Below are 15,041 nucleotides of genomic sequence, written 5' to 3'. Positions count from 1 at the left end.
TCAAATAATTATTAAATTAAATATATATTAAAGTTAAATGGGTTGGCGGATTTAAAACAAGTTGATAATTTTTACCTAACCCAACCTATTAAATTAAATGGGTTAAACAGGTTGATCGATTTAACTTAAATGAGTTGAAAATCTCAACCCAACCCGTTAATTTTAGGTAGGATTTGGGTTGGATTACAGGTTTGGGTCGTTGTTCCCGGCTCTAGTTTTGAGATTTCTATAGAAAAAAGTGTGTATTAGTGGGTTGATGAAATGAATAATTGATTGCAGAAATATTTGATGTTATGAACTTTTATTACGTATTTCCAAAAACTCATAAATATCTTAAAACTCTTTAATTCAAAACTAATCAAATTTGATATATTTTCACACATCATTATCACATACAATCTTTAAATATTGCTAGACAAGATTATGATTAAGAAATAAATTTGGGCGAAAGATAAAACATTATGATAAAAGAATTAAAAAACGATAAATAATAGTACTTAAAATTGTACCTTCTTGAATTAAATCAGATAAATAATCGTTACAAATATTTGGAGAAAAGACTATCTGAATATAAAAAGATTTTGAAGAACAGATATGGATAAGAAAACACTAAATAGTTTCTTAGGCATAAACTAAACATTTCAGAGGAATTTTTTTTTTCGAATGCCTCTTAATAAAACTGTCTTGTAAATTTCCAGAGAGTGTTGATAGGAAACCGATAACCGAATGCTTTTACGGAATCTTTCTTCCTTTATTATTCTTTCTATATTTGTATTCAATGGTTGAAATCATAATATAGAGCCTTTTGACTATAACTCTCTTTTATTATTCATCTTTAGTATTCTTCTTGAAAAATCATAGAATTTTTCTAAAATGAATCCAAGGCTAAAAGCATTCATGTTCAATCACGTTGTGTATAAAAACAAGTTTACTCCATTTGTATTTGCTAATACCTTAAGTATCTATTATTTCAACATAAATTTAAATCCAATAAATTTCATATTTCTTGACAGAATATATATATATATATATATATATATATATATATATATATATATATATATATATATATATATATATATATATATATATATATAGAGGTTCAAATGTGGATTGACATCTATTGTGCGAACGTGTGGATAGTGTTATTCTGTGAGAATGACAAAGAGAATATGTTGTTTGATAATATGAATACGTTCAATCTTACATAACTATTGTCATTATCACACATTCTCACTAATTAAATCGTCTATAAGGTTATTATAGACTTATTATTATTATTCTCATTCTCATTCTATCAGAATGTTGTCAGAATGTTCATTGAGTCATATTTTGTAAAAATGAAAATGAGTGAAAAACAATGTATGAGAACAAAATTGAATAAGAATTAGTGATAATGCATGAAAATGACGATATTTGTGTGAGGTTAAACTGATTCACATTACTAAAAAACTTATTCTCATAGAATAGCACTGTCCACACGTCCGTACAATAGTTGTCCATCCACATTATAAGCTAGCCCTATATATATATATATATATATATATATATATATATATATATATATATATATATATATATATATATATACACACACACACACACATACACACCTAAAAAAACATTTACCATGTTTTGCTGAATTTTAAGAGGTACAACCCTTAAAGGATCATTTACAACAAGTTTATGCATTACAGAATCTTATCCGGTTAACTGTTGAAAAAGTCAAGATAGTTAGCTGAGCAAACTCCTCTGCCAAGTGAATCGGTCATCCCTTATTTAAAGTTGATTGAATAGATCAACACTAAATATGATTTATATTTACATCGATTCTCTCAATCACAAAGAGATTCCAGTCACCATTCGGTCTCCATCGCCTGTTTCTGCCGGAAAAAAAGCCTCTTCAGATTCATTGCATGTTTTTCTGCTTCCGAGAAACCGATCACCACCACCATCAGATCATTCTCCACCCACATTGGTCTGGAACAGTAAGAGAAAAAAAGTTACGCTTTCTTCATCATCAATTCTATTACTAGGCTCTCTTCATCTACGGTTTTTGCGAGTTATGTTTTCAATGCAGGTAAAAACAACCCACTATAATGCTTCGTTCTCTCTAAATTCCATCAACCAATGAGGTATTTTTAGAAGAATCATAATTTCCCATCAGTTAGATACCCCTTTAAAGAACTCTAATTTCTTTTTTTATTGATTTGTATGGGATATATGTTCTTTGTTTCATCATATCTTGATTTTCTGATCTCAATTGACTAATGTTTTACTGTATATGACTTATATATCTCGAGCCCAAAAGTTTGGGAATATTTGTAATTTTTTGAGGTATGTGACTTACTAACTGTTGGATTAGTGTCTAAGTCCATAACTATTTTGATATGTACTTGACCCGATGGTGCATGGTCCTTTTGGGTTGCCTTCACCAAAGCAACTTGATAGGATGAATTATGGAGAGAGAAGATTAATTATGATTTATTAATATATTATGAGAATAATATATTAAAGGAGAAATCATATTGTTTAATTAATATTAGTCAAGAATTAATTGATAATTAATTTTGTGGCTAAAAGAGATTAATTAAACTTAAGGGACTGGAACTGTAATTATAAGATAATTGCATTTGGGCTATGGATTACCTTGGAATAATAGGTTGGACGAATTCTATGGGGAAACCCATTAGAAATCGTCCAAGGGATATTCTAAAAGAGTCCATGGGCTGCTTAGGGCTTAAGTAGTCAGATTAGGGTTTCCTAGATGAAAACCCTAATAGCCTACATGTATATATAGTACCCTTAAGCCCCAAAAACGTGGCTAAGAGTTCCACTAGGGTTTCTGGACGTTTTGGGCAGCCTCCTCTCTCCTTATTCTTCATCCTCTTGCTTTTGGTGTTTGTGACCCATTAGAGGAGTGACACTTGTGACTCTAAGCTTTATAAAGCCATTACAATGAGGATTTGAGATTGTTATTGCTACATAACAATCAAAGGTAATTCTCTAAACCCTAATTTCAGTTTATAATATGTTAGATCTAAGATTGTAAGTCTTGGATACATTGCATGTACAATAGAGAAACCTAGATCCAAGCATTAGGGTTTGCATGAGCACAGGATGTTCTTATGGCTAAAACCCATCACTAACTTGTGTTGATTTTCGTTTCAGTGGATCTCTTGGTACCAAATGATTCCCACAGATCTCATTTCACCTACATATCATTTCTCCCCTGTTCTGAACCACCCTTAACTGTGTGTGTGCGTTTGAAAGTACGTGCCTCTATCTCTTTTTGTTGCCTTATTATTTGTTTCTTTCTTCTTTAGTGATCAGTTCAAGAAAATTTAGCTCCATTAAATTTGTTTTGTTTGTTTCATTATACTCCTGTGAGGAAGAGTTCTTTTTTTTTCTTTTTTGATCGATAAGTGTTCGGGATATAGAAAAACCCTCTATAACGGAAAAATTGTTGCAACTTTCGCGAAGAGTTCCAAACCACTGGTGATTCCTGTTATTTTCATGTCATTATTTTGTTTCTTGTATAACTTTTTATCGCAGATCTATTCAAACATATGTTTATGGTGGGTTTCTTGAAATGGGATATTTGAATACTATGATTGAAAATTTTAGGTGATTTGAAGTCAAATAGGTAATCTTGCTTTTGTAGGGTTTATAAGAAGATGATGACATTGTATTTTATATGCTTTTTCGCACTTTTTAGGTCTGGATATTCAACACCTTGAATTTGGACACTTAGTGTTGGATCTTTTAGCATTGAGCATTAACAAGAGGCATAGAAGAAATTGCCTACATCAAGGGCAAGTTAGAGTATGGGGCAAGGGAAAAATTGTTAACAGGGGCTTTGCATATCCCGAACAAAGTAACATTTACCCTATTTTGACTTTTTATCTAAAAGAAACATTGAAAATCAGGTGAATTATGCAAAGAGTAAATTACAAAATGGTCTATATGCTTTATGATTTTTGACATTGAATTCAAGGTTTGATATAAATTTTGGTCCCTCAAACCTTAATTAAGGACCAAAATTGAAAAAAAAAAAAAAAAAAGGAGTAAAGCATTGTTAATTCATAACACAGACTACAAAGGGACCATCTTTATACTATTATGTAAATAATGTGTATTTTATTCTGTTTTCATTTTGAGCTGCTAAGGGTTAGTTATATAAGTATTAAAAGTTGATAATGTAAGTTTTCAAGTTAAAAATTCTACATATATATTAACTTTATTTTTTGTCTGTTGGGATAAATGAAATAAATAGTATCCAACATTTATTTCTCTGTTAATAATTGGGATTGATATGGATTAATAAAAAGTATTAATATTCTATGACTTATTGAATGGTACAAATATTATGTTTGACTTTGAGTGTGCAACTCAATAATAGCTCCATAAATCCTATATGGCACAACACACATAATGAAAAGAAAACAAAGCTAGGTAAAGAACACACCTATTTTCTCATTTTTGTTTTTTTGGCTTCAAAAGCAATTTGCATCTACTAAAAGTTCTTAAATTTTCTTTTAACTCGGTGAAGGGTGGATTCAACTAAAGGTTCTTTTTATCTTAATGTGTTTAATGGTAATAAGTGTGGAGTTGGCTGCTTTAGAAGTTGGTTGCAGTTAACATATCTTAGTTTGCAGGAAATATCTATATTTTATCGGCTAATTTTATGAAGATTGACATGTAAGAAGTTATTGTCTTGGAAAACTGGGTTTTATTTCAGAATTAACTTGGCCAGGAAGAAGTACTATCTCTTATCTCTTACATATATGTGTGTGGGAGAAGACTGAAGTGCAGCTGGACTGGTATACACCGCCAACTCAAAAAAAATTCCGATTTTACCCTTGGGTTTGGAGCAACTTCAAGTGGTGCATGTTTTTCTTTTCACCACCTGACATTTTGGGACTATAGTTAGAGTTAGATCATGCTTTGTTTCTTAAACTCCAAAGATGTAGTGCAGGATTTTTATATATATTTTTAGCTTTTTCTACACTATATGTTTCTCTTTATTTTCATTTTCTTATAAAAGAAATCGTATTAGAAGTCTTTAGCTTATTTTTGTTGTATATTGTCTTTTTATGTTCTTGTAAACGTTGAGAATGGAGGTTTTTTGTTTTTTTAATTGTTGATTAGTTTTTCGGTCTTTAAGTCGATAACCCGGATACTGTGGTACTCTCTTTTGCATATCTGTTTGTTGTAGGTGAACACAATTTTATTAGCTGTCATGTTAATACCCGTGTTTTGAAAATCGGATTGGACCGGTCGGTTCAACCACAAACCGATACCGGATCCGGTTATTAGAGGCCCAAACACCATTCATCATGTTAACAGGCAAAAATCATTCAAATCTGTAATTTTAAAAAGAAAAAGTTTTCAATTATATATAACTAAAAGTAATAATAATAATATAATTATGACATCATCCGGTTTTTCTTGTTTCTGAGACTCGACCGGTTGAACCAATTGAACCATCAAACCGCTAAGACGGCTTGTTTGGTCTCCGGTTCGGTTTTCAAAACCTTGGGTAATACTAAGTATTAGTTTCAAAAAAAATGAGAAATGTATATGCCCGTTTTACCCTTCACATTATTGATGTTAGTACTTAATCGTGTAATTGAAATTTACAAAAGACTTTTCAAAAGTGTTTTTGTTAAATAACATTTTAAAATTTATCTTATGTTGAAAAAACATTCAAAGTATTTTTCCATTACAAGTGTTTTTTCAATAGTTTGTATAGTAACAAGCTGGAAACTATATTTTTCAAACCTTTTTGTTTGATGTAAAAGGCGAAACTGAAAAAGCAAAAACAGATTTAAGTTCCTTTTTAATAATTAAAATTACGTAGGAATTTAACTAAACTATAGTTCTTATATAATTTAATTTACATGTTTTATAATAAACAAAAGATTAAATTACAAAGATATCCCTATAATTCAATAAAAATTACAATTAAAGTCCAAAGTTCTAAAAACCTGGACAATCACTTTATGTTTATGGATAACAAGTTGAAAACTTAATGTTTTTTGTGAAAATTTTACTATTTTTAATAAAAAAAAATGATGTGTTTGCTATGTGATATCTAGAATATGACGTGTATGAAAATAAACAATTCGATGCAACAACTTACATATCAATTTGCTCGACACTAATTGATAATTGATAGCTGTAGATAGATTTTGAGTTATTTGGAACCGATGCGTTGTGAGTTATGTAGAAAATGTTTTCAAAATGCAACTTTTAAGAATATGTCATGTTTCCAAAATAAACTATTTGCCGTCCGTCCAAAAGAAAATTAATTCGTGTTTCCATAACGTAGCATTTTCCCTTTTTAACTTAATCTTTCAATTTTTCCATTTGACTCGTGAATTAAAAAGATATGGAATACATTGTATATTATTTTTAAATATTGAGGTTTGCTCGAGGATAACCTCTGTGAAATATGCGTTTAAGTATATTTACAAGCGTCATGACAAACAAGTTATTAATATTGATCCAAATGGACAATATGTTGTTATTAATAAAATGATTTCAGGATGCACTATATGTCTCGCCTCTCGAGACAATATGAAAGATTTTTAGCTTCCCATTTTCTTAGATCCATCTTTTTGTGATGGCTTTGCATGTGCATCTCCCAAAATGATGATATGATGACTAGCATTGTTGACGGTGAGAGAGATAAGAGATCAATGTTAATTGCTTTTTCATCTGAAAAATAAAGATATCATTGCGAAACAATATAGATACAAAGATTTTCCAAAAAAAATTACATGGTATCTGAGCTCATGTCATTAGAATCCTCGAAAACAATGATTAATGTGAGGTTGTTTGGTTTCTTCTAATCCCGTTGAAGGGGAGCTATACTATCTTCGCCCACTTTTATCGCATATTAGTGGCCCTAAATGTTTTGAAGATATCCACAATGTTAAGAACATAAAACACCCAACTATTTGTGCAAAAGAATTAATCACCTTTAAAAATGATTAAGGACGTGAAAAAAATTATTAAAACCGCCTTTAAATCTATATTACCATAACACCATCCAATGTAAACTTACTTTATTTAATTTATTGCTAATAAATTTATTTTTTTATAGTACATATGTTTGATTTTTATAAGATAAAATCGAGCTTGTCTCAGTCTTTTAGATCATAGAACGTTCCATGCTCTGATATATATATATATATATATATATATATATATATATATATATATATATATATATATATATATATATATATATCAGAGCATGGAACGTTCGTTCTATGATTTAAAAGACTGAGACAAGCTCGATTTTTTCTGGCAGCATGTTTTGCTTAAGACCATTTTTATATATCGAGAACTCTCTCAGGTGAAGATTATGGGATTGTTTTATGTTTTAATATAATTTAAGGAGATATGATAGTTTTGTTTGGGTTTTATAATTTTATTTTATGTTTTTGTAACACTAAGATTTTATAAAAAATATGTTATGTCAAGGGATATAAGAAAATCTTAATAAAGTACTAAAGGAATATAAAATTTAGCTAAGGGATAGGAATTTTTATAATCATTAATCCATCAAAAAATTGTCTCGGCCTTAAACAATATAATTCAACTAACTTTAAAAAACTAGACTTTTTAAATATTAAATATAATAAAAGCGTTGATCCTACTAAAAGTCTCTTTGAAAATTATAATTTTGTTTGCAGATTTAAAAACAAATATAAATATAGTTTACATAGAGAAAATATACACTTAAACGGTATAACAAACTTAATTATTAATCTAGGAGAAAGTTTAGAAAAAGAGTTTAAAAATAATAAAAGTATAATAGAAAAAATAGTTAAAAATACAACTATAAAAACCGAGTTTTTAGCTAAATTAGTAGATAACCTAGGATATATTAAAGAACAGAATAATCAAATTATTAAAGAACTAAGAGATATAAAACGATTAATTCCAAGCAAAGAAGAAATTCAGCAATTAAGCTATCAATTAGAAAATAATAAACCTAAAAGAATAGAAATAGAAACAAAACAACTTATAAATAAAATAGAAAATCAATTATTACAATTTGAATCTAAAATAAATACATTAGAAGAAATCTTACAGGTTGTCAAAACTATAGTTGAGAGTTAAAACTGGAAAACTCTAAAGAATACATTAGAGCTTTAGAAGAAGTTAAAAAATATAAACCAGAAGATAATAAAGAAGAAGTTACAGGATTTACTAGATATTCGGGCATAGGAAAAAGTATAAAACATATCCTATATTATTTAATTTTATAATCAGTTTATTATTACAAATTATTGAAAAACTAAATACATTAATAGAGGTTAGAAATCCTCCCATCATACCCAGTATAGAAAGTGATTTAGACAAAATTATAAACGGAATTAACCAATTAAATATTGAAGACGGTAAAATAATAAAAAAAAAAACTTAAACCTTATAAACATTGGTTACCAAGAAAATGAATAATAATAGAAGTTTCTTAGGACGTAGTAGAACATTACAAGATGCTAGAAATTCAACTGGCAATATACAAGATATAACTACAGCGGACACATTTGTAAATAGAATAATTAAAAGAGGATTAGGAGCTAATAGTAACCAACAGATTGTACAATTAGAATAAGAAATTGATTTAGATAGAAATATAAATTTATATAATCAACATCAGCTAGATATATTAAACCCCAAAATATTATATCAAACTGGAATGTTAAATGTTAATACAGTATTAATACGAAGTAGTAAAGAAGAAAGTTTAAGGGTAGTAGATATTACAGTAACAATAGATCTATTTTCTCCAGAAACAATACAAAAGATAAAACAGTCAAAGAAACATTTCGTACATCTAGGATTAGTTACTATAGGAATAAAAGCTTTAGGAAGAAAAAATTTAGGAACAAAAATATTAGCATTATTATTAGATAAATCATGGAAAACAGATTTAAAAAAGGCAACAATCTCAGGAATGGAGGTAGACTTGAGTCAAAACACTTCACTATTTTATTATACACCTGGAATATTAAAAGATATAAAAGAATTACATAATATTAAAATAGCATTACAAACTAAAGGATATGAAAATTATGAAGGTAACAACATAGTAATAAGTGTAGGAGTTTTAGAAAAAGCAAATAATAGATCAGGAATGGAATATAAAGTTAATATAGAAGGTATAGTAAATACAATAGCATCAAAATCTATAAAAATGATAGATCCTATAAAAATAGATCCAGAAGATTTAGCAGGATTAGAATGGTCGTTAAATGATTTAAAAGAACAAGAAAATGAAGTATTAATTCCAAAGAAAAGTTATATATATATATATATATATATATATATATATATATATATATATATATATATATATATATATATATGAAGGAAATGATGGTTTACAAAGTCTTAGATTTATAAACTTTAAAAAAGAAACAGTAAAACAAAGTGACGAAGAGGAGAATACAGAGTATAGCTTTATGAATATAGAAGACGATACTGAACCAATATATGATACAGATAATGAAAAAGAAAAGCGAACCGATGGAATTAGGATTTAGCGAATTTGAAAAAGAAGAACATATAGATTATGATTTAAGTATTATAGATTATATAGAAGAAGAAACATATACAAGCTTCAAAACAGAAGAAATTAATAAAACTATTGAACAGATTATCAATAGAAAATTCACAGAATTAAATATACAAGACGAAGTAGATGATATGATTATAGAATGCATAACTGATTTAGGATTAACATACGAAGAAAGTTATAATAAATTACAAGAATACTATAATTTACCATTAGTAGAGAATATATTACAAGGAAAAACTATGTTATCAGATTTCTATAAAAAAGAACAAGTCTTTATGAATAACGATACATATATGACAAATATTAGAAAAAGACCTAAAATGGAATGGAGTGAACCAGACACTAGTACAGAAGATAGTATAGGACGAGAAATATGGTCACAGCCAACAGTTACATATACCGGAGAATCTAGTTATAAAGGAAAAGGTAGCTGATTACCAATTGAAAATATATATAGTGGAAGCATGTTATTATTAGAAAAACAAAAACCACAACTTTGGATGGATGAAATTTTATCATGGGAACAAGTAGTTGTTAGAATGTGGGAAACAAATAAAAAAGATAGTATGGACATGTTTGCTTATTTAGAAACAACATTAGGCCCAATAGCTTTGGGTATTTGGAAAAGTAAAAAAGCACAAGATCCAGATGAAATTAATAAATTAAAAGTCTTAGGTGATAACACATATAATTTTACTAGTCAAATAAGAACCTTAATTTTAGGAGTAGACCCTGCAAAAAATAATACATTAATATAAGATACATCTATTAGAAATCTTGAACAATTAAGTATAGCAGATATGAAATATATTAATGAATTCACATTAGATTTTATTAGATTATTATCACAAACTGGGCAAGCAATGGATGATAATTTATGTGATAAATATTTTATAAAACTTCCAGGAGATCTAGGAAGATATATACATGAAACATGGAAACAACAATATGGAGAACAGAAAAACCTAGGAATAGGACCTAGGATCACATATACATTCGCTGTATTAGAAGATAAATGTAAAGAAGTAGCTTTACAAGAACAATGAAAGAAAAATGCTTATGCCTTTTGTAAATCAGCAATTTATACACCTCAAGCATATGGACATTATGAAAGAAAAAAGAAATTACGAAAAAGCACATCATATAAAAAAGGAAATAAACCATACTATAAAAATAAATATGTAAAAAGGCCATAAACAAGAAATTGTAAATGTTTTATTTGTGGTGATATTAAACATTTAGCTAATAAATGCCCAAACAAAAATAAAAATATAGAAAAAAGCAATTTAATAGAACAAATAGGAGAATATAATATAGAACCTCTAAATTCTGATAATTCTGATAATGAATCAGTATACAGTATATATAGTGATAGTGATAATGATAAACATTTAACCAAAATAACATATACATACGTAAATACAGAACAAGAAGAATGTCAATATAATTGGATAAATAAACGAGGAAATAACTATATAAAATGTTATAATTGTGGATATTACCCTAGTATAGAAAAAAGATCACAATGTAATATATGTTTCACAGAAATCTATTACATATGTCTTAAAAAGCTATATAATTTAGAAATAAATAAAGAAAAAACAGAAAAAGAAAATAAAGAAGTAAAAATCGGGTTACAATCGGAACAAATAGAAAAATTAGAAATAATAACTAAATTACATAAATTAAAAATACAAACTTTAGAAAATAAAGTAAGTATTTTAGAGGGGGTGTTAGATAAAAAGAAAAAGATAAATATTGAGGAAAACGAAGTAAATGAAATAAACCAAATGTCTCAAATAACAAATGAACATATATTAATACAAACAGATGGATCACCCAACATGATAAACCTACAATGTAGATTATGGTTAGATAATAATAAATTTTTAGATTTAACAGCATTAGTAGATACATGAGCAACTAAAAGTGTTATATCTTATCATCTAGCACCAAAACCATATCATAAACAGTTATCATATAAATTAATGACAAGAACAATCGAACACAGACTAATAACTATCACACATTACTTAGAACTAACATGTATTCAATTTCTAGACTTTACAGGTAACTATAGTATGAAATATGATATCCCACAGGTTAATATCAATCCATAATATGTAAAATCTAATGATTTTATTCTCGAACTAAATTTTATCTTTGCCTTAGATGGTGCTATCACATTAACACGTAATTTTATCACACTTAGTAAACATATATATAGTTTTCCAACACTTAAATATACCAATACATCAGAGTTTGCACAAAAGCGTGGTGGACAAGGTAAACTAGACTTTTTAAAACATAATCAAATTAAGACAAACATTGAAAATGAAACGATTAAGCTATTAACAGAATTTTTAACAAATGAGTTAGAAAAAGGAAAAGATATAACCAAAAGTATGAATCATCCTATAATTTTACACTTAGAGAAAATTAGACTTATAGGAGAAGATATTACAAAATCAAAAGTTAACTATATTTGTAAATTTAAATTAAAAAATCCTAATATTACAATAAGAACAACAAATATAGAATATAGTCCTTTAGATAAAAAAGAATTTAAAAAATGAATACCATAAATGATAGAACATGGATTAATTAGAAAACCGGAAAGTCCACATAGATCAGCAGCTTTTATAGTAAGAAATCATTCTGAAATAAAAAGAGGAAAAGCTCGAATAGTTTATAATTATAAAAGACTAAATGATAATACATAAGATGATGGTTACAATATCCCTAATAAAGACTCTTTAATAAACTTGATACAAAAGAAAAAAGTTTTTAGCAAGTTTGATTTAAAATCTGGATACAATCAGTTACAGCTTGATGAAAACTTTAAATCATGGACAACATTTACATGTTTTGAAGGACAATATGAATGGATTGTTTTAAGCTTTCGGCTTAAAAATGCTCCATATATATTTCAAAGGTTTATGGAAAATATCTTTCTGAAATATGATTTTTGTTTAGTATATATTGATGATATTTTGGTTGCCAGTGAAACAGTACAGGAACATGAGAAGCATTTATAGAAAATATTTGAAGAAATAAAAAGGAATGATATTGTTATTTCTAAAAGAAAAATGGAATTGTTTAAAAGAAAATTATCATTTCTTGGTATAGAAATAGGAAATGGAAAAATTGAATTACAAAGTCATATATCGACAAAACTTTTAGAATTCCCAGAAAAGTTTGAAAATCTAAAACAGATACAAGCTTTTTTAGGATTGGTTAATTATGCGCGAAAATTTATTCCTAATCTTTCAAAGTTAGTGGGACCATTATATAGTAAAACAAAAAAAAATCGACAAAGACATTTCAACCAAAAAAACATTAAATTAGTTAAAGTAATTAAAGAAGCAGTTAAAAATATTAAATCATTAGAATTTCCATTAGTTACTGATTACATAATAATAGAAGTTGATGGATGCAATGAAGGATGGGGAGCCGTTCTCCTTTGTAAATCCAATAAATATAGCCCAAAAGATATAGAAAAAATATGCTCATATGCCAGTGGAAGCTTTAATAAGACAGAAATGAATTGGACTTCTATAGACTACGAAATACAAGCTTTAATAAATGCTTTAGAAAAATTTAAAATATTTTTACATAAAGAATTTACAGTTAGAACAGATTGTGAAGCTATAGTTCGTTTTATTAAAAATGATCAAAGTAAGAAGATAAATAGGACACGATGGATTAATTTACAAAATACAATACAAGGAAGTGGATATAAAATAAATTTTGAACATATAAAGGGAGAAAATAATGGAATAGCTGATATGTTATCCAGAAATATTCACAAATTATTTTTTGCAGATGAATAGTCGAAACAAAGGAAAGAACAAATTAATACAGCTTACACAGCAAAAAAGAAGTTCCTCTTCCATGAACGTTTCTTCAGAAGAAGATAGAAACACAACATCAACAGAAAAATTATTGGATTCAGCAATAAAAACAGAATATCTACATAAACCCACACAACAGAACTCGATTCCTTATATGGAAATAGCGATTACTACACATAATAATAACCTTTTGCAAGGATCTAGACCACAATCTCAAAATATTCAACATGCATATTATTGGACAGGACCTTCAAAAAATACACAATATACACAGAACAGAGAAGCCGTTATAGCATTTGGTAACTGCACTTTACCAATTTGCTTCGATGAACGCAAAAAATTTAGGCCCATGATCGGGGTAAACTTGACAGAAGAACAACAATGTTTGCTAGACAACTTATGGCATATTCAGGCAGTTCCACATGCTTCATCATTTAAAGTTCAAATTCTCAATGCTTTAAGTTTTTACTTTCATAAACAGTCACCATTGATTCCTGAAAAACAAATAAAGAAGTTTACACATTATGTTGTCATCAGGGACACTAAAGTTGGGATTTTTAATAATTGGGCAACAGTCATAAAATATATACAGTGTCAAAATCCCCTTTACAAGGGATGTTATAGCTTCCAAGAAGCTATGAATATTGCTCGAGAACATTTTGGGTTAAACAGTTTTTTCATAGAACTTGAACAGGTGAAAACATTTTCAGAAATAGCAAAAACTAGTTCAGAGCAAATGATTAAAGCTTAGGAGGAAATTATTGCTAAGTTACAACAACAACTTATCCAATCTGGAAAAGATACACAACATATACAAAGCCAGATTGAAAACAATATTTTGAAACAAAAAATAAAAGTTCTTGAAGCAAAAAATGTACAGCTTATACAAAGGAATGAGAAAAAAGACAAAAAATTAAAAACAACAATATACATAAATTATGAATGTTTTAAAGCTCGCATTTTAGATCTCCCTTGGAGACAAACGTTGAGACCAATACTTGATCAATTCAAAGAATTTGAGCAAATGGTGTCTTAAAAAACTTGTTGTCACACCCCCGAACCAGACGGCGGAAACGTCTGAGGGCTCTTGTGACTTAAATTGAATACCATCACAATGAATATACATGAATCATAACATAAATCATCACCATGCATTGAAATGATACAAGTGATATTGTTTACATCCAGTACATTGTTTTAAACATTACAATTTCATAACATAAACTGTCTGATAGATATCATAAGCAAAACACTCTGACATTACTTGGTACTTATTCTCTGGTTTACCTGTTACCTGAGAATACAAGTTAATTTTGAAAAACGTCAACATATGAAATGTTGGTGAGTTCATAAGCAATGTTGTGGTAAAATGATTGGGTGTAGTTTGTAAAACCCAGAAAATCCGATATTTTCTGAAAAGATCATTGTTTATAAAAAGTGTGAAGATCCGTGAATATATGCTTGTTGATTTTCAAAACACGTATAATTGTTGAACTTCTGTAATGATCGTGCAAGTGAAAATGTTGAACTTCCCAGGAAAACCCGATGTTTTCCCATTACATAAAACACAGTGAATTCCCAATTTG

General features: G+C 28.1%; 1 long non-coding RNA gene across 1 annotated transcript; it reads left to right on the top strand.

Annotated features, from left to right (window-relative positions):
* The first annotated feature begins 2,834 nt into the window (after positions 1-2,834).
* LOC111908154 (uncharacterized) lies at positions 2,835-5,140 on the top strand. Its single transcript, XR_002855779.3, has 2 exons — positions 2,835-2,998; positions 3,172-5,140. It is a non-coding gene; the product is annotated as an uncharacterized LOC111908154 (long non-coding RNA).
* Positions 5,141-15,041: the final 9,901 nt, after the last annotated feature.

Source organism: Lactuca sativa, chromosome 6 (assembly GCF_002870075.4).
Source record: "Lactuca sativa cultivar Salinas chromosome 6, Lsat_Salinas_v11, whole genome shotgun sequence".
Classification (NCBI taxonomy): Eukaryota; Viridiplantae; Streptophyta; class Magnoliopsida; order Asterales; family Asteraceae; genus Lactuca; species Lactuca sativa.
Note: the sequence above shows the minus strand (reverse complement) of the source record. Positions and strands in the feature narration are given on the sequence as shown.